This window comes from Globicephala melas, chromosome 3, assembly GCF_963455315.2.
Source record: "Globicephala melas chromosome 3, mGloMel1.2, whole genome shotgun sequence".
Taxonomy (NCBI): Eukaryota; Metazoa; Chordata; class Mammalia; order Artiodactyla; family Delphinidae; genus Globicephala; species Globicephala melas.
In genome coordinates, this window is record NC_083316.1 from 14442724 (window position 1) to 14462864 (window position 20141).

Consider the following 20141-nt stretch of genomic DNA (forward strand, 5'->3'; position numbering starts at 1 on the left):
ATTCTGTTTGGCAATGTGCTTTTGCAATTACCAATTGATTTTGGGTACCATTTCTTGCATTGGAGTTAAAGTAAAAATATTTTCATTACCAGTAGGGGCTGATCTGAGAGAGAAGCAGGTGGTAACGAGAAATGGGGCTAGACCTAAGGTTCACACTATTTAACGCTGGAACCTCTGCAGTCTCATTTACTCAAAAAGGAAGCCATGTGAAAAAGTGTTCTACAACATTCTATATGCCATTGGAAAGTCACTTGTTACTTGAAGGGTTTAACGGGTGATTATGGGGGAAGGGAAGCCAAAGAATTAAGGACTACTCTCCCAAGACGAAGGTCTCCCTGTTCTAACCCCCTGCCCTGTGTCTGTAGAAACAGGTAAGCACTGCCTGAAAAAAAAGCCCTCCCTGCTTAGTGAGGCAAACACCCTTTGATCACTGGTTTTTTGTATTTTCTTTTCTTTATTTGTTTATTTATACTGAAGTATAGTTGATATACAATACTGTGTTAGTTTCAAGTATACAGCACAGTGATTCAGTCACACACACACACACATGCACACACATATGTATATATACATATATATATATATATATATTCTTTTTCAGTCTTTTCCTGTATAGGTTATTACAAAATATTGAGTATAGTTCCCTGTGCTCTACAGTAGGTCCTTGTTGTTTATCTGTTGTTTATAGTAGTGTGTATCTGTTAACCCCAACCTCCTAATTTATCCCTTCCCCCTTTTCCCCTTTGGTAACCATAAGTTTGTTTTCCATGTCTAGTTGTATGTATTTCCTTAACAGAAAATGCTGGTGAGTAGAAACAGTGCTTTGGGATTGAAAGGATAGGTGGGGAAATTCTGGTCTATGAAAGGGAGGAGTTGGGAATGAGAACTATTCAGGTGGAGGATAAGATTATTTTTTATCCACCTTTTATCTTGGGCAAAAATGTTCCCAATGTGGTACCGAGGCCAGGTTGCTCCTGGCATTTCAAGTCCAATGCTTCGTGGTAAGCACACGTTGGCTCCGGTTTCCAACTATCCTCTTACAGGACATAAAGAGGAGTGTGAAAAAGGGGACCAGGTAAGCTGTTTTCTTCCAGTTACTCAGCGTATAGTAACAGAGTGCAATTCATAATCCCGGATGGTAACCTTTGTCATTGTTCTGGAAGCCACCTCCTAGATCTACGTTCTACCCAAAGAAGGGGGCAATGAAGGGCTCGGGGCACAATGCAGCCCCTGCTAAAAGGAAAATCTGTTACATCTTTGCATCTCCAGACCTGCTGCCTGCTACTGATACCCTGAAACCACAGCAAGAGGCGGTTCCCCAGGCAGCATGTGCTCTTCAGAAAAATCAAGTTTTAAACCAAGGTTTCTCAACTCACCGTTATTGACATTTTGGGATGGATAATTGCCTGTTATGGGGCTGCTCTGTGTGCATTGTAGGATGTTTAGCAGCAACACTGATCTTTATTCATTAGATGCCAGTAGCATGTCTCCCCTTACAGTCTTTTCCCCCAAAGTCTGGAGATATTGTCACATGTCCTCTGGGATGCAGAAGAGCCTCTGCTTGAGAACCACTGATGGAAACAAAGTCCTTTCACTTGGCTATGGGAAGGGTGAGGTTGTAACACCAGGGGGAGGGTAGAAAAGGAGAAAGATGAGGTAAATATACAGATTTAAACATTTTCCTTTGATTAAAAATTATTAACATATTTAAGAAAGAAAACCTATCTGCTTCCATATGTAATATTGGCTGTCTGGCCTTTAGCTTGCAATCTGCAGAAGAGATCTTGTGAACGAATGACAGCAGTTCAGTCCTTCACCCAATACTTAGCTGTCGAGCTGAATTGATCAAATTCTCTACATGGGTCTCTGCGGGTCTGCGTTAATGCAGTGGCCTTTAAAGGTGCTAGTCAAAAAGATGTCAAGCAAAGGTAGCTAGGGCAATACTGGGGTGACACTACTGTCACCATGCCTTTGCTTCACCCATGTTGGTCTACATGTTTTATGTGGGATCGTAATTCTCTTTTTACTGTTTAGGAGGAAAGGATGGGGAACTGGGAAGATGCTTAGCCTTGGTGGGTGATATGAGAGGTACCGAGAGCAGAGATGTGGGTGAGGTTTGGAGGTGAGATGAGGTCTATATAATTGTTATATATGTCTCAACTGACAATAGATACAATTTTAAAAGCTGAACACATATTGATGTTTTGGTAAACCTACTAATTTAGGTGGCAATGAGTCCATTACATTGCAAGCAATTCTACAGCAAATCATTTAGCAAAAATCAGTAGTCACTGAATCATTTATCTTTTTTTATTTATCTTTTTGATTAATATTTCCATAATGCAGATTATGCCTCACTGAAGCAAAACATGTAGGCAATTGAAAATGACAGTGGAATTCATTTTACAACCCAGGAGGTCTAGCTTTATTTATTAAAAAATTATTCATTCCTTTAGGAGTATAAAGCAATCTTTATTTTCAGGAGTATAATGTTGAAAGGTAATTACATTTGTCATAAATTGCACCTTTAACATCTACTCCCAAGTTCATTCGTCTATAATCTAAACAGCTAGTGACAGCCACAATAGTTAATGTTAAAATTTTTCTCAACTCCAGAGCTTTAAATGCTTATTCATTAATTTCCTAAGTGTGTGATAAAAAAAAAAAAACTTTCAAAAGAATGCACCTTAAAAATGTAAGATGTTAGATGAACAACTAAAAAGGAGACTAAAAACATAATCAAATTGGATTTTATGTAGTAATGTATTTGGATATAACATTTTGGGTACCATTTGATGTATGTCTATAAATTCTGGAAAAGCTTCCATTCTTAAGGTTAATAGCACTATCAGCCAGTTACATTATTTTATTAAAGAAGAATTCCTTTAAAAATCTTTTAAGTAAACAAATAAATCTGATGGAAGACAAAATTGATGAGACCCACAGTCTCACTGGTGTAAGCTTTTGCCTCCTGTTTCTATGATAACCTATGATCTATATTCTAATCACACCTTTAAAAGGCTTGTTTTCTCCATCATGAAAATTTAGCCAGTAGCACCGAAGACATTAAATTTTATGTCTCTTTTTGAAAAACTGAAAAAAGAGAAGATAGAAAGAAGATAACATCCAGAGGCTTATCATGCAAACACAATAGGAACATATATTTACTAATTTTGAGGTGAGTTTACATGTCTGGAAGATCACAGGGATAAAAACTGAATGCTAAATGAAATAACTACACAGATACACTAACAAGTACACTCAGTACAGGTTTTGAGCATAAAATTGTAAGTGCTCATTTAATTTAATAGGGGAAAAACTTAGAGACTTACTCACGACAGTTAAAAAAAATTATAGCCCAGTAGTTTTCAACCTGGAGTGATTTTTACCTCCCAGGGGACATTTGACAATGTCTGGAGACATTTTTGTCGTCACAACTGGTGTTGTTGTTGGTGGTGGTGATATGTGTGTGTGTTACTGGTAACTAGTGGATGGATAGAGGCCAACAGTGATGCTGAACAGCCTATAGTACACTGGACAGGTTCACCCCCATCCCCATTGGAAAATTATCTGCCCAAAACAGGAGGTTGAGAAACCCTACATCTAGCTTCATAGATAATGTGCTGGAAAGAGGGACGTATATGTAACATATTAAATTATTGAACATTTACGTTCAAATAAATAAAATGCTTTGGAGGAAACCCTAGTTGTAATTTGCTTCCCTGTTTTTGTACCATATTTACTTCTTTGTTATTTCATTTAAATGGCAAACAGAAAAAAGAAAAAATGAAAAAGACAGCAAAATTCCCCTGCCACTTTGGCTTTAATGTGTGAACTTCCAGCTTGCATGTCTTTGTCTAATTTGGTGTGGCCTGTATAAACTGTAAATACCTGCACAGCCGGGGAGCCTTGTTCCACTGCAAAACTTCTAGCCTAGTATGAGATTGACACTGCCACCCTGCTGAATTTAAATATAGTAATTAGATTCCAGTAAGTTTTCTCCCTGTTCATCGAAAATGGACTTACCCCAGTTGAAAGCGGATGCACTTGCCTTTGGCGTCTGCCTCCCTAAATACGGTTACATTTTGTCACCCCCATTTTGGAAAACATTTCTATCCTCGAATCCAGGCCCAGGTCTAGAGGGCAGAACCATCCTGGAGAGGAAACAGCAGCTCAATCATTTTTTTCTTTTCTTAGATGCGACGTAGGCGAGCATGAAAGCAATTCAGACACGGCCAGAGGGCGCCCAAATGCCGCAAATGAAAGTTCCAACGTTCAGATGGGTTTTGCAGGAAGGAAAAATTGGCTTTTGTCTAGTGAAAGAGCTACCATTCTAAACGATGTCGTATTTGCTTCTTGCCAACAGATAAGCAAGGTGAGCATATCTCCCCACCCTGGTGGTTACTCTGTATTCCTGTGTTAAACAAAGTGGCAGCCCCCCGGGCCACGCCGACACACGGCAGTTGGCTACGGTTTTGACCTGTGCGTTTCTGAGCGGCACTGTGCAGGTTGCCTCGGCTATAACTCAGTCTTCCTGAGAACCGGTGCCTCCATTAAAGCACAGGCATCAAAAAAAACCCGACGGCTCCTTGCCTAGGGCTCTTGTCTTCCCTCCTTCCTCTCCCAAGTCCTGAGAGCATCCTCGCAGGGGCTACGCCGCCCGCCCGGCCAGCTGAACCTTAGCGCCGCGCTTGCCCAAAGCCGCAGCCTTCCCGGCTCAGCCCAGCGTGTACGCCCGCCGCCCGCCGAGCGCACTCAGTCGGCCGGGGCGCCGCCCAGACGCGCCTGCAGTTGGAGGTCACTGTCAACCGCGCGGGCATCTGTCCTGATGGGCTGAGGGCAGCCACTAGGTCACCCCCGACCTCACTGCCTGCCCGGGGATCAGAATCTCAGCCGGACGTCGCGAGCGGCCGGGTTGGGACGCTGAGAAGGGTAGCAGGTGGCAGGGGGCGTCATTCACCACCTCGAGGCAGCCTCTGGAGTCTGAACGAGAGCCCGAGCACTTCTTATCCAACCGTTCCAAATAGAGGGAGAGAAAGAAAGTGAGAGAGAGAGAGAGAGATTGAGAAAAACAGAGAGTAGTGCCCACGGACATCTCCGGCGCCGCGGGGAAGGGGAGGCGGCAGAGGTGGGGAGCAGGGGGACGGGAGAAGAGGGGAGGGGAGGTGAGGAGGGAGTGGGAAACCGGCGTTCAGATATGATGTAGAGAGGCAGGAGGGGCACAGGGATGGAGGGAAGGGGAGGAAAGGAGGGGATCAGCCGTTTAGAGGAGAAGGGAGGTGGGGGCAACCGGGATGGAGGGGATTTGAAGGGAGACGGGCGGGGCCCCAGAGCGGCGGGGAACTCAGGGGAGGCGGGAGGGGCACCGGGATGGAGGCAAAGGGAGGGAGCGAGGTGGGCGGGGTGAGCGGGAGGAGGGAGGCTGGGCGGGCGGACGCGCCGGGGGAGGGCGCTGGGCAGGAAGGGGAGGGGGAGCGCGAGCGCGAGAAATGCAGAGGCTGCAGCGGCAGCGGCGGCAGCAGTAGCGGCAGCGGCGACGGCGGCGGCGGCAGCGCTCCAACTCGCTCCTCGCTCCGGGCTCCGCCGTCGAGCCGGGGAGAGAGCCACCGCCAGCGGCCAGGCACCCGGCCGGACGACGCCAGCGACCCGGGCCCCTCCGCGGCACCGCGCTCACCCAGGGGCGGCACAGGCACCCAGATCCGGTAAGGAGGCGCGCCCCGGTGGCCCAGCTGCCGCCGCGGACCCGGGTTGCAGGCCACCGGGGGCCTCCGTTCCCGACTCTGCCCCCGCCCCACCCCCGAGGCCCTTTGTTCTCTCTCGGCGCCGCAGCCCGGGGCGGGGAGGGAGTGGTGCGGTCCCCACTAGACGGCGCGGGTCGTGCGGTCCCCCTCCGTGAGGCCTCCGTCGCGCTTCGGGCATCTGGGGTGATGGGGGGCCCCGAGGTGGGTGGTTTCGACCGCTCGCAGGGCGGGGAGGATGGGGGGTTGGTGAGCCTGATAAACGGAGTTGGGGGTGGGCGGTGGGAGGGAAGCTGCTAGTTAAGGAGGAAATTGCCAAATGTGAAACCCTTTAAATGAATTGCGTCCCGAAGAGACGGTTTTGGGAGGCCGAGGGGAGAGTATCTGCCACTGGCCCTCTCCAGAGCCGGGAAGAAAGCGCTTGGTGCGAGGGGCGCAGCAGCAGAAGATGGAGGGTGGGGTGCGGTGGGGCGGGGGGGAGGGAGGGGAGAAGGAATACGGGGAATCTGGTGTGATCCGAAGGGAGGAGGCGGCTTTTTGGTTCAGCAGATGGGTTTCCTTGACCTGTGGGACTCCTGAATCTTGGCTTCGGGTGGCCAAGGAAACGCGAGGTTCACACGACAACGTGCCTCCAGAAGCACAGCTGAGCAGATCAGAGCCCCAGCCTCGGTCGTGGCTGAACTGCCTTCCCATGAACCCGTGGGCTTCATCTGAGTATTTTATGTTTTCGAGTATTCGGTTCGGAGAATGCGCTGAGTGCCTCCTGTCGCGGGCCCGGCCGGGAGGGTGTGAGCTTGAACCTGACAGCGCGCGGCCCCTGACCGCCCAGCCCGGCTGTGAGCGAAGGTTTGGGGTTTAGCAGGTTTTGCTGAAAGCGCTAACACTGAAAGCCGACTCTCGGCCCTTGTTCGCCCTCCTCGCCCAATCGCCCCCGCCTACCCGCCCCCCACCCCAAGAATAAAAATTGCAGAATCCCTGGGTCCGCGCGCACACACACAAAGCGTGGCTACAAACCGCATTCTTTCATGAATATTCATCGAACGCTTGGCTGGCCTCCTGATCTGCTTCCTCGGAGACATGTCCGCCTTGAAACGGACTCAGTGAACAGTCTTTGCCTGTGTAATTTTCACTCTGCTTAAATTAGCACAGCGCACACGGGTGCATTTTTAGTACCTTGACCAGGATTGACACCACACCTCGGTCTGCCGCGAGGCCACTAGCACATCTGTGGCGGGTTAAAAATCAAACACTAGTCTAGAGGTGGTCTTCCTGCAATAGAGGTGTGGATCAACCTCCCAGGGACTACAGCCGGGGCCAGCAGATCCTCAGTACTGCGGGCAAAATGAATGAATCGGGACTGTAATTACCTATTCCTTTGTCTTGGCCTGGCGCATGCGCCGGAGAACAGGGAGTGGAGGGCCCAGGCAGCCCTATCTGATCTTTCCATCACCCACCCCCCCCACTCCCTTCCCAAGCCCAGGAACAAAGGCGTTTGCCCTAAACGTTGCGTGAAACCGCTGGATACAGATGACAGTTTTTTCTTTCCCCCCTTGTGTGTGTATTTCTTCTTTTCCAGGCTATCTCATCTCTTGCTTTCTTAGCGATTTCAATTGATGAAAAATAAGATTAGCCTTGACGATGAGGGCAAACTGGGGATTAAATATTTTTGTAACCGAACACTGCTGTTTTCCTTTCTCGTGCTGTTCATTATTCTCTTTCCTGTAACGTATTGCGCTGCAGTGATGGTGGCTGTCTTCATATGCATCAATTAACCGTTTGTCTGACAGATTTTTGCTGCTGGCCATTTGATTAAGGGACCTTGGTCTCAGAAATGACAGTGGGCATTGCCCCTAGTGTCACTCCTTGGGAAAAATTAAGACATTTTGGCGTTTATACGAACAAGATGGCCTACAAAACCCAGAGCTGAGAAAAAGGGTTACCTTGTCAGGATCCTAACGCTGTCTGTTTTCTCTTGATTCCTAGTACCTCATTGTTTCATTAGGAATCCCAAAGAGGAACCCCATGGAGATGGAAATCCACTGATAGGAGAGGAAGAAGCAGCTGGGGCTGCTGGGGTGAAGATGGTTGATTAAATTCTTCATTTTTCTGTGTCTAACAGAAGCCATGAGCCATTCTTTATCTCTCTCTCTCTCTCTCTCTCTCTCTCACACACACACACACACACTTGATGGTTGATGACTGATTTTTTTTCCAGTGATGCAGTAACCAGATTATGGCCTCTTTTTGGGCTAGTTTGTTCTACCAACTAAAAGGAGACTTACTGTGTGTATAAAAAGGAGCTAAATATTAATAATATTTTCACAATGGTACGTCATGCTTGAGAGAATTTTATACCTAAGTATTCTCGGTACACCCTGGCAAGACAACACGTGGCAGGAAAATGGAAATCGTCTCTTTTGTTCCTTTTTAATAAAACTTGATATTGATCAAGTTTACTGTATCAGGACCTTTATTTGGTAGGGTGACTGCCTGCTACCCTCTCTACTCCTTAGTATTGAGTGTTTTTTTTTTTTTTATGGTTTAGAGGGCTAGATGTAGGGTTTTTTTGTTGTTTTTTTTCTTTAGGTTATGTTTTTGAGATGAGTCAATATAGACCACATGCAATAGCATATATATGCCAATATGTCCTCAATTCAATGAATCTTAGGTTTTTGAGGAAGATAATTCTTAAATTGAATTATCAATGATCAGTTACCTTTTTCTTTTATCCAGCTAGCTTTCTGGCAAGCTTTAACAGGTAGAGAAAGGGAGTTGGGCCTTTTGACAAAATGCGCCAACAATGACTACACAGTATTATCAGTGGCGCCAGTGGCGCATCTCTCCTTAACTGGTGCTCACGCTGTGATTATGTGGGCACAGGAGGACCTTTCCTCCCCCACAGACCACCCTAATTTGAACATCTAATTTGAACCGAAGAGCCCTATGGGCTTTGGCTCCCTCTCTTTGGAGGCATCGTTACATCTTCCTGGATTTACTAGACCAAACCATATTATAATCTAAGATGTGACATATTCTGTCTCTTTAATTTTTGTCTTTTTTAAAAAAAATTCACATTAACAACAATTTTAAACTATTTTCATTCCGTGGTCAAGATAAGTGGAGTATGAAAAACTTAGGTTTGGAGGAGATTCGGTCACTGAACAATGGATGTCTGCAATAGTCACTGTAGTTTTGTAAAAAAATGGCAAAATCCGAAACCATTTTTAAAGCAAGTAAGGTGCCGTGTATATACTCATACACAATTTATACGTATTTACTCATGTTACGAAATAAAATTTTATTAATGATATGAAACTAAACTAGTCGGTGTAGGATATTATTTTACAGTGCTTCATAATGGTCTTCGGAAAGTAATCAATTTTCTGTTTTTCTCAGTATGTATATAGACGGGAGAACCTAGCTAGTCTACTGAGATGCTCATTTCCAATTTTTCCCCATGTACCCCTGAAACAAATGGGTTGCATTGAGCATCTGAAATTAACATGTTCATTTATGGGCTTAAACATTCACATAAAGCCCTTTAAAAGCTGTAATAAACAATGCTTCCTAAATAAAAGATTTATAATAAAGTTGCTTTGCCTTATTTTTGTTATCATTTGTAAAATTTTGTTCTGAAAAATATTCAGAAAAGGCGTGCTAACTATTTGTCCAAAGCAATTGCCTTTGGTGTCTGCTTCTGTTGCGAGCGATGCTCTGGTTTGCTTAGGTCTTTATCTTTCTAATAGGTAGTTTTTACCTACTCATTTTACACCCTGTTTATCAAAAGATTAACATCTTCTTAATGATTGTTTTAGCTGGTAAACTGGAAACCAGGTAACTGCTAAGGGAAAACCGAGCATGTGTATGGGTTGAAGTTCTGGGGATGGGGGGAATGGGTGCGGAATCTGTCGTTTTATCAAGTTTTCTCAGCTCACTGAATCCTTTGCATTTATTCTGCCTCTTAAGACTTTGGATAATACAATGCAGTGTGAACTTTACAGCTTAATTCTGGTGGATTAGTATCAGGAAATAACTGAGCTTGTGCACAGCCAGAATGTTTATTAAAGAGCAAATACTGTTGATGGAGAGGTTTCCTAGGATGTAGTTAGTGGAAAAGAGAGTCAGTTTGAAAAATCTCTAGGCACTGGCTCGGCCACTTTGGCCAAATTACTTCAAACCTCTTTGAATTTCACTTTATTCAATTGTATAATTGGAGTAATAATTCCTAATTTTAGGCTATAATGAGGACCACACATAATGTCTGAAAAGTGCATAAGTACAGTGGCTGGCTCTTAGGGGCCGGCCTAACCTCTCAGTCTGCATTTTCAGCACAGTCATCAGTGTGATTGACATCGGTAACTAATTTCTGTATATTGAGCTGTATTTTTGTTTCCACGCTGATTAAGACCTGAGGGTTTCGATGTATTCAGTCAGAAATAGGATATTTCAAACCTCATGTAGATATTTGAAATTCTGTGAGATGCTGCATGGGAATTTGCCTCAAAGTGGATTGAATGAAGCTAGGATGGCCACCCTCACTGAATTTACCATGGCTGCTTATGTAACTCAAGAGATGGCATTTAAGTTCTTTTGAGAAAATACAGGGGTAGTCTTAAAACCACAGAGGTTCCCAGCCTGCCAAAGGAAGGTTTTTGTTAAATGCCATTCCCTCCGCTGCTATTAAGACAGACATCTAGGTAAGTGCCGTGTGAGAAAAAATGTCCAGGAAACCTTATCAAAAGTAAAAGGTAATCATTTAGGGAATCAAATTCTTACCAGGATATAGTGAAATTGTAATTTTGAAAAGACACAAGCCTAAGAAGCAATGAGGTTAGACCACAGCCTTTTTTTCTCTCTGGAACTCAGAAATGGGATGAGATGGATGCAGAGTCTCAGAGTGTGTTTTCCCTCTTCTGCACCCTGAGGGTTTAAGTAACTTTAAAAATCAGGCTTTCCAAAGGCAGTAGAAGTTTTGAACAAAAACAGGGAAAGCAGAGATTTTTTTGACTAGCGAAGGCAGTCAGTGAGGGAAGGTTGTGCTCGAGCATGCTTCGAAGTCTAGGAATAAATTCCTGAAAGCTTTAGAGACTTAGAAATGGAAGTCATCTGCAAGCACAACAGGGAACCAGGTCATAAGGAAACGTTTCAAGATAATATAAGAAAATGGTGTTCAGTGAGGAAGGCAAAATATTTACACAACATTTCCTTCTTATCTCTTAAACACTTTCTGAACCGGTTTTTGACTTGATTTTTTATTTTCTTGTTCATTTTGGATGAGGGAGGAAGGACTGGACTTCGTGGGTTTGTTCCTTGAACTTCACCTTGAAATATAGGGCTCAGCCACTGTACATTGTGTAGGAAGTATGATATTTAGAAAGCGTGACTTGGCGGGCTGGGTGTGGAGCCAGATTCACTGGGTTAAGAATCTCCTCTCAACCATTTACTAGCTGTGTGACCTTTGGCAAATTGCTTAGCTTCTCTGTGCTTCAATTCTCATCTATAAAATGGGGGTTATAATATAGAGTTATTGTAAGGATTAAGTGAAATAGTCAGAGACCTAGGACAATGCCTCACACTTTATAATGCACATACACTGTAAAGTTGTGAGAGGACCAGCTTTCTGTACTTCATCCTCTACATTTATAGCTGTTTATATGCTTATTTCAAAGATTATTATTGCAAGACAAGCTGGTGGTGGTACCCTGGACAGTTGGTAGAACATAGAAGTCTGTGGTTTGGAAAAATCCTCCAAGTATAGCTATGATACCTTGAATATGTTGCCAGGACACTTGTACTAGTTTTGAAAGTCCAAAATGGGTAGTCATAGAACCCCAGCCTCTGTATTGATTGGTATTACAGTATAAAACAATAATATGAAAGTCCTTGGAAATTGAGAGACCTTCAGAGAAAGGCTCACTGGTTTGTTCTGTTGAGATGGATAACCTTGGATGTAGACATAATTCATTCATATTCCTGAAGAGACTTGGCTTTGTTGTGCCCTGAATCTAGTGCATCATCAGCATATGAAAGGAGTGTTTTAGTCATTAGTGCAAAGATTGATATAAACCAGTTTAGATAAGTTTTCACTTTGCCACATCCCTACCACCCACACCAGGAGTAAAAACTAAAGCTTGTCTTACTCAGGAATGTTGAAGGTGTTGTCACCTGTTGACAAAATCTTTAGAAATAATTATCTCTCTGGCAGCCTTAGTCATCCTGGCCTCTTTGAAAAGAAAAAAAAAAAAAAAGGGAAGTTCTTGGGAATTTCAGATATTTGAGGTGGTTCATCCTGGAATCCGTTTGACCTTTCAGGCATTTAATTCAGGGACCTGCCTGAGTGATTTGTGTTCGTCCTTCAGGACACTGGGCTTGGCTGCTGAGTGAAGATAAAATCATTCTCATTTTGGCTAAATTTTTTTTTAATAGTTTCTTTAAACAGGAGTTTGAATCTTAAGGACTCAGGAAGGAAATTATATTTTACTTTATCTGTCAGGTATTCAGTATAGGAAGGAGGTTTTGGATATAGTGATTTTATCATTTAAGACATTTCCTCCATCAAAGGTTTTTTTTTTTTTTCTTTTAAATCTGGAGAAGTTAAGGGACGAAATTGGACACTTGTTGACTATTGATTGTATGTCATATGCTCTAATTGCAATTTATGCCCTCGAACAAATTGTAAGATGCATTTTACCTGTGAATAAAGGAAAAAATAGAGGGTTAAATAATGTACATAAGATCCTAGAGCTAATAGAAATTGATAGAATTTGAATCCATATCTGATAGCCCTATTCCGCTGGCCAATGCTGCTGTCTTTCCCATAAGCCATGGCCATTTTATTTCACGTAATTACGGACACTTGATAAAATGGATAACATATTGTAACACATTAACTTCTTCAATATTCATTTAGAGAGAGTTGTACTAAGTTCTTCAATGAAAAATTATTTGTTTTAGAAGAGATACAGTGTCTAATAAATATTTAATCTGTAAATACATTAAGTGATCTCTAGATTAGAAATGCTTCCCGTCATAGTGAACGTGGGCTGACATCCTTAAATTATTTCTGGGATGATGACGGTGAGAATGAGGGCTGCTTTTCAGGGCTGTAGAGAAATGTGGGTTTGGTTGCCGCCTTCACTTTCCTCGTGACACTTCCCAAGTGGAAGGAATCCTTCAAATGCCTTACCTATGATTCTACCTTTGAAATACTAATCAGGGATACTGGTCAGCCCTCTTCCAGCTATGCAGTTAGGGTTGCCTGATTAGAAGTAAACCAAGTCCTAAATCTGTGACCCCATTTTCCTTCTGCCCCCACACAAGATTCATTTACAGAAGGTTGGTGGCTGCTTGTAATACCATCCTAACTCAACCGCAGTCCTTTGTAAGTACTTGCCTCATTCTAACAGAAGGTTTGAAAGCTCATGACTAAAGCACTTCTTTTGGAACTCAAAAGGACCTTAGAAAAGTTAGCGGCTTATTCAAGGTCCCCTGAGCTGGTTAGTGGCTGAGTGGAAACCCAGGTTATTTCTCAATAAAGCCTCACTCCTATGGGCCCTCCCTTCTGTCTGATTGAGTCAAGCTCTTACTCACTGTCTATAACTTTAAAAAAAAAAAAAAAAACTTACCATTTTTTGACTCTGATTCCAGTTTTTGAAAACCCAATGCTGACCCTGTTTCTCTCCCTGATGCCCTGTCTCCCCTCTCCAGCAGAGAAGCCATTCTGCCTTTTGATAACACCACTCAGTGCTTACTGCCCGCTACTGCTTTATCTACGCGCCATCTTTCCCCCTCAACTTCTCTCTTTTTTTTTTCTTACATTATAGGCATGTGGTTTCCTTTAGATGCCGAAGAATTTATGGCATGCATTAAAACAACTTCGCCCAGAAAACTCAATTTTCATGTCATATCTTTGTTTTCCTCCTAGAATAAACAGCGTGGCAGGGTTTGGAGCCTGCACGTGGAGGGTAGGAGTTTGAAAAGAAAGCCAGTTGGTTTTAGACTAATTTGGGGCTGTAGAGTGAGCGGAGCAGTCGAGCATGGTACTCTCGAAATGCTCCGGAATCTCCTGGAAAAGCCAGCCTGCACAGTGCTGTGGAGAGGTGATGGACACAAGCTTTTACGCCGATTACTGGTGTCATCTGGCTTATTGGTTTGAGAGCTGCGTGAAACATGAGGTTTAATCTTTTTTCTTTAACATTACCATTTATAGTATTTGGGCTGATTTAGAGGATTTAAAAGGGCTGTACGTTTCTGAAGTAGTCATTAAGATACGGAACTTAAGTACTTAAGGTGTTAAAACACTTCATAAAGCTTCATATTCAGACGTTTGAAACGGATTTTAGCAGTGTAAACTGTTTATGTGCATCTGTATTTGGAGAAGCTGTGATAAGTTTAGTTTTGGATAAGAGAGTTCTAATTTCATATCTAAAATAATCTCTTTAGTCGTTTCAGTAAGTGGAGAATAAGTTTTGGATAAATTTATATTGTTTCCCAGGGAAACCTGCAATCAGCAAGGGCGTCACAGTTTTTGTAATGCTTTTAATTATTATAGTTTTGCAGGTTCAGAAATGGATATATTCCTAAAATAAACCCAGATTAAAAGTTTTTTGTAAGTTTATGAAGAAAAAGATGTCAGAGAACAGCTTTTCCTGGTGAAGCTTTCTAAATTACAAGTTTCCTGGATTGCTTGGCCAAGTGATTTTGAAAAGACCCACATCATTTACCCACTGCCAGGCATTCAAAATGCAATTGCCACACAGACTAATACGACAGCCAAGTTAAATAGTAACAAGATCTAATTGGGAAAATAGTATATCAAAAGAGAACATAATAGGAACCATCTAATAACTGAGGACATCCCAGTTTCTTAAGGTTATAGAGAAGAGTGTCTCCTTGGAATCGTTGCGTAGTCACAGAGTACTGTTTTAAGCTTCTCTGAGCTTGTCTTGGAAACTGTAGGAGCTATAGGAATATTTGCTGTCTCTGACCTTTACAAATGTTCTCAGCTGTTTCAATACAAGATAACATCATCTGTATTTGCTTTCGGCATATTTAAGACTATTGGGTAAAAGGAAAATTGAGAGAAATCAGTGACTTACAGGTGGAGAGATTTTTAGATGACTTTCTCTCCTCCTTTATCCTGCATTCCATCAAGAAGGTAGGGTGAGGTTATATGACCACTTGGGTATTCACTAAAGACTTAAATGATTAAATGAAGTGTTCTGGAATCTTTTCTGAATGACTCATTTTCCTAAGGAAGAAAGGAAGAGTCTCAGTTAACAGTTGGTGACAATAGCTCTTGGGGGGTCTCGTGATCACCCAGCCTCAGTGAATACTACCCTTATTGACCAGAGGTTATTGTGGCACTAGGGTTTCCTCAGTAGCCCTGGTGATCTTTTGTTGAGACCTCAAGCTTTGAATTCCTAGGGCTTACCCAACTGGACTTTTCCAGCACTTTCAGTGTGTGGTTTTCAGACAAATAGTAACAAGTGTTTGTAGCAATGTTCTCAAGAAGGTTGTTAATACAAGATTGAGTTTCCCAGGTATGTGTTTCTTCATGTGACTCACATGATTATCAGTCTTCTTCCTCACCTAATCTGGTGGTTGACTAAGGAAAAGTCTCACTGAAAGTTTCTCTGGTGTAAGAGACAGAGCTAGTAGCTCACTCCATTTACCTCCACCCTTTCTATTCTTACTGGTTTTGTTTCCACTATCCAGAGAGCTTAGCTTCGATTTCATCCATAATAAAGTCTCCTGGGTGGGTGGCTGGGTGGGTAGTTGGGTATGAGGGTTGTCCTAGGAGAACTCAACTGGCTACAATGCAGAGAGAAGCAACCACATGATGGGATTATAACACAAAAGGTAAGAGTTGTAGTTTTAAATGGGAAAGGAGTTCCATTAATATTTCTAAGCTATGATGTTTGATTTACTCCTAACTCTGAGTGCTGAGAATATAACCAAAAAATGAACTCCTGAAAAACTGAATTTGAATGTCAACAGGCTTCACATCCCTCTGCCTCATCAGCCATGTTAATTAGTCCTTCCTGCTTAAAAAAATATCACATTGTTGTACTTTAAACTTTAATGTTGTCGATAGTAACACATTCTTTGACTGTATCCTTATTTCCCTGCAACAAATATTACCATGTTAAATGGAGAAGTGGTGGTTAAAGGAAGCAGGTGGCAAATTAGGATTTGTCCCCAGTTAAATTGGGATTTGTACCCATGCTACCCCCTTTAACTTGCCTTCTGTAAGACCAAGAGCTACTGCTTGCATATCTCTTTCCTGTTATTGATCCACTTTGCTAGGCATACTACCTAAGGAGTATCCTTTGTCATACCTGTAGTGAGATAGCCAAGAATCCCAGATAAAGAAGTCCAGAATGATGTAATACTGCAAAAAATGTTACTGCTGTTTCTAAGGGGAGTGAAAAAAACCCTCAAGCCAGTTTTGAGTTGAGCATGATTTCTGTTGGAAGAGGGTGTGACCTGAGGGAGATATATCTAAAAATCGACCCCCAAACCTCCCAAACCCTTAGGGTATTTAGACAGCATAATATAATACAATTAATGTTAGCAGCACACAGCATGGCAAACCAGCAGGCCCTGACATGCTAGCAATTGTTTGCATAGTTTACCTAGTAGAGAAAATATCTAACTACTAGAATAAATGTTTTAGATCACTAACGTGCACCACGGTTAGTGTGAGATGTGAGTTGGCTGGGGATGAATTTCCATTGAAATCTGATTCTGATAACACATTTAACTACCACCCTAGCTAATTAAACCGTCTTATCTTGAGAGAGGGAGAGACATTTGGATACAGTAGCATTTCTTGTGAAATAGTGAGCTTTGTAAAATCCTTCTGAGAGGGAGCAGATGGCTACACTTGAGGGAAGTTTCAACGAGGTACTTTTGCAGCCATATTTCTGGATGGAGAGAGGGGAATGCCATTCCTTTCTGTTAAGAGTGTCTGGATTCCCCTTGCGTGGGCAGGATTTCTGGTAAGTACGCTACAGGAAGCAAAACGGCATCGTTCTAGATCAGCGGTCAATGACCTCGTTTCCAAGCCCTGCACTGCCCCCTCCTTCTAGAGTTTTCTGGGGAGAAAAGGAGACTAGAGCACATGAGGAGGAAGGCAAGGAACAGGAGGGTGGAGATGCTCTTGCAGGGATAGGAATGGCAGAGGCAGGGATGCTTTGTTCCTGTATTCATCTGCTAGGGCTGCCATAACACAATACCCCAGACTGGAGGCTAGAATTTCAAAGTCAAGGTGTGGATAGTCAGGGCGTTCGTTTTCCTCTGAGGTCTCCCTCCCTGGCTTACAGATGGCCTCCTTCTTGCTGTGTCCTTACGGGGTCTTGCATCTGCGTGCGTGCACCCCTGGTGTCTCTTTCTGTATGTCCCAATCTCTTTTTATAAGGACACATCAGTCCTATTGGACTTCAAGGCCCTCTCTCCAAATACAATCACATTTTGAGGCCCTGGAAGTTAGAGCTTCAACATATGAATCTGTGGGAGGAGGGGACACAGCTCATAACAATTCATGTTTCATATTAGGAAAGGTGGTTTACAGTGAGGAACATTCGAAGCCCCTGTGCAAAATGCCATTTTCCCTGCCCTCAAGATGAGCTACCCTGGAGCCTGTGGTTTAATCCTCACAAATCCATGTGAGGCAAACCTAAGTAGTGTTCTCTTTGGACAACATGAGATGCAGAGAAGTTAATTTCCCTGAGATTCACGTTGCTGGAAAAGGTAGATCCTGTGTGTGATTCAAAGCCTGTTTTTGTGGCTCCCTTGGACTGGGGTTGGCAAAGTATGTATGCAGGTACCGTTCCCTCTGTTTTACTCAGGATGGACTTGGGTCTATGGATGAGGCCTCAGAATCCTTCTCAACACAGTGCTCTAGGCAGTCGCCACCAATCAATAGGCATTAATACGTGGTGAAGCCTAGTTTTCATTCTAGCACTGTATTATCATGTTTTTCCTCTGCTTGAAGCATTTCCCATTGGTTATCCATATACCTAAAAATGACAAGAGTGAATAAAGGAAGAGAGAAGGATTTACCTAGTCCATGTCGTGTAAAGAACTAGCCAGTCTTGGGTAAATTAAAATAGAGGTATTCTGGGCGAAAAAACCAACAACAAAAAACAAACAGACAAAAAACTCTTACCAATAGTGGCATTGGTAAAGAGCCCTTCCTACCCTAGATGGAAGAGTTGACCAGATGTGTAAGCCAGTTTAAAATCCCATTCTAGCATCCGTGCTTGTTGGTAGGGATTCACCGTACAGAGTATTACTACAGGGCAAGTTTTATTACATAGAGACTTGAAGACATTAGAAGATACAAGCTTTAACAGAAAGCAAATGTGGGAAGAATGGTTGGAGTTTTGATAGGTTTCTGCACAGAGGGACAGTAAACAGTGGGAAGTTAGTGTCAGGAGTCATGTGAAGTCTTTGATGATAACAGAAATCAAGGCTCATGAATGTTGGGGCCTTTCCAAGTACTAAAACAAGTAGTGATACTGAAGGGATTTTTTTTTTTTTTTTTTTTTTGTCCTGTACGCGGGCCTCTCACTGCTGTGGCCTCTCCCGTTGCGGAACACAAGCTCCGGACGCGCAGGCCCAGCGGCCATGACTCACGGGCCCAGCCGCTCTGCAGCATGTGGGATCCTCCCGGACCGGGGCACTAACCCGTGTCCCCTGCATTGGCAGGCGGACTCTCAACCACTGCGCTACCAGGGAAGCCCCTGAAGGGATTTTTTGAGGGGCATTCTCAACAAATGTGGATGTGGGTATGTCTTCACTGAACAGTTTGGAGATGCTCTTCTTCAAAAAGCAATTTACAGCTTTTGAAAGTGCCCTCTCAAGTGATTCAGCCGTTGCCTTTCTGTTTCAAGCTGCAGGTCACGTCATGTTGTGTTAACTACGGCAGTAAAAATATTACCTCACTAAGCCACAGTCTAATTGAATACAGTAATTCACTGTGATGATTCTAGATGAACCAGTAGCCCTAAACTAATTGAAAGTTGGTACTGTTTAATATCTTTTATAAAAAATTTCACTGGTAAATTATTTTCTGCATAAAACCTGCAATGTGAGTTACTGTTGAATTTTTTTTTTTTAAAGGCTCTTTTTTTTTAAGATGTTGGGGGTAGGAGTTTATTAATTTATTTATTTTTGCTGTGTTGGGTCTTCGTTTCTGTGCGAGGGCTTTCTCTAGTTGTGGCAAGCGGGAGCCACTCTTCATCGCGGTGCGTGGGCCTCTCACTATCACGGCCTCTTTTGTCGCGGAGCACAGGCTCCAGACGCACAGGCTCAGTAGTTGTGGCTCACGGGCCTAGTTGCTCTGCGGCATGGGGAATCTTCCCAGACCAGGGCTCGATCCCGTGTCCCCTGCATTAGCAGGCAGATTCTCAACCACTGCGCCACCAGGGAAGCCCTGAATTTTTTATTTTAACTGGTTTATGCCACATCTGTTTTCGAGCCAATGTCTGTGGTCTTCTTTCAGTGCTCGACTTCTGGTTAATAGCACCTTCTTCCATTCACTCCAGAAAACTGGGCTCTTCCTGTTAACAAAGCTCTATGGCGTCTACCTTATATTAGCCCTCACATCCGTCCATTCCTCTCTACACTAAGCTAGGGACCTAGTCGAAGTTGGATCCCTCTCCTCGATTACTGCTGTCTTCCTCTGCTAAGTCTAATCATGGCATTCCTGTGCTGAAGACTTTTCTATCATGACTTTCTGTTACACTTAGAATAAAATGTAAAAATCCTTTGCTGATCCGTCAGTTCCCACGTGTTCACCTTCTGTTTTCCTCTTCAGCCTCCTCTGGTCCTCGCCGTCACCCACCCTCTGTTCACGGCCTGCCTCTCAGTTCTCCCAAGGCTCCAAGCTCTTTCCCACCATTCTTCTGCCGGGAGTGTTCTTTTTTCCCATTGTCCGAGTACTCCTCGGCTTAAAAATGCCACCTTCTCAGAGACGGCTTTCTTGATTATCCCCACACCTCTCAGAACACTTGGCAGTTTTATCCCCACAGTCATCAAAACTGATGGGATTATTTAACGTCTCCATTCCTCTAGGTGGAAAGACCTGGGAGGCAGGGGTGTGTCAGTTTGGTTGATCCGTTACAGTGCTGTGCAACAGTTCTGGGACTTAGCAAGCGCTCCGTATTTGTTCAGTGTCAGAGGTTGCCTACAGGACATTATATTCATGGAGCGCACATGTCCTCTGAAAGGCTGAGGTCCTTTTGCAGCTGAGGTAACTTCCATTTATGGACGGGAAATTTCAGCTCATCAGTTGTGCTTACTATGAAGATGAATATCTGATGAACTCCAATTAGTGTAAGGATTCTGTTTCCAAGCGGTAACCTTAGTGGTAATTGTACTAAAGCCCTGGGACAT

The 20141-nt window shown here is 43.5% G+C and overlaps 1 protein-coding gene across 2 annotated transcripts in view; it reads left to right on the forward strand.

Moving 5' to 3' along the window:
- The first annotated feature begins 4353 nt into the window (after positions 1-4353).
- BASP1 (brain abundant membrane attached signal protein 1) overlaps positions 4354-20141 on the forward strand; it is a 55672-nt gene continuing 39884 nt past the window's right edge. The window contains exon 1 of one of the 2 annotated variants that reach the window (XM_060295675.1): positions 4354-4375. The gene's annotated coding sequence lies outside the window, so the exon portion shown is untranslated. Of the gene's footprint in view, positions 4376-5468; positions 5703-20141 lie in introns of those variants that run through there. The other variant, XM_030856602.3, reaches the window with a different exon arrangement.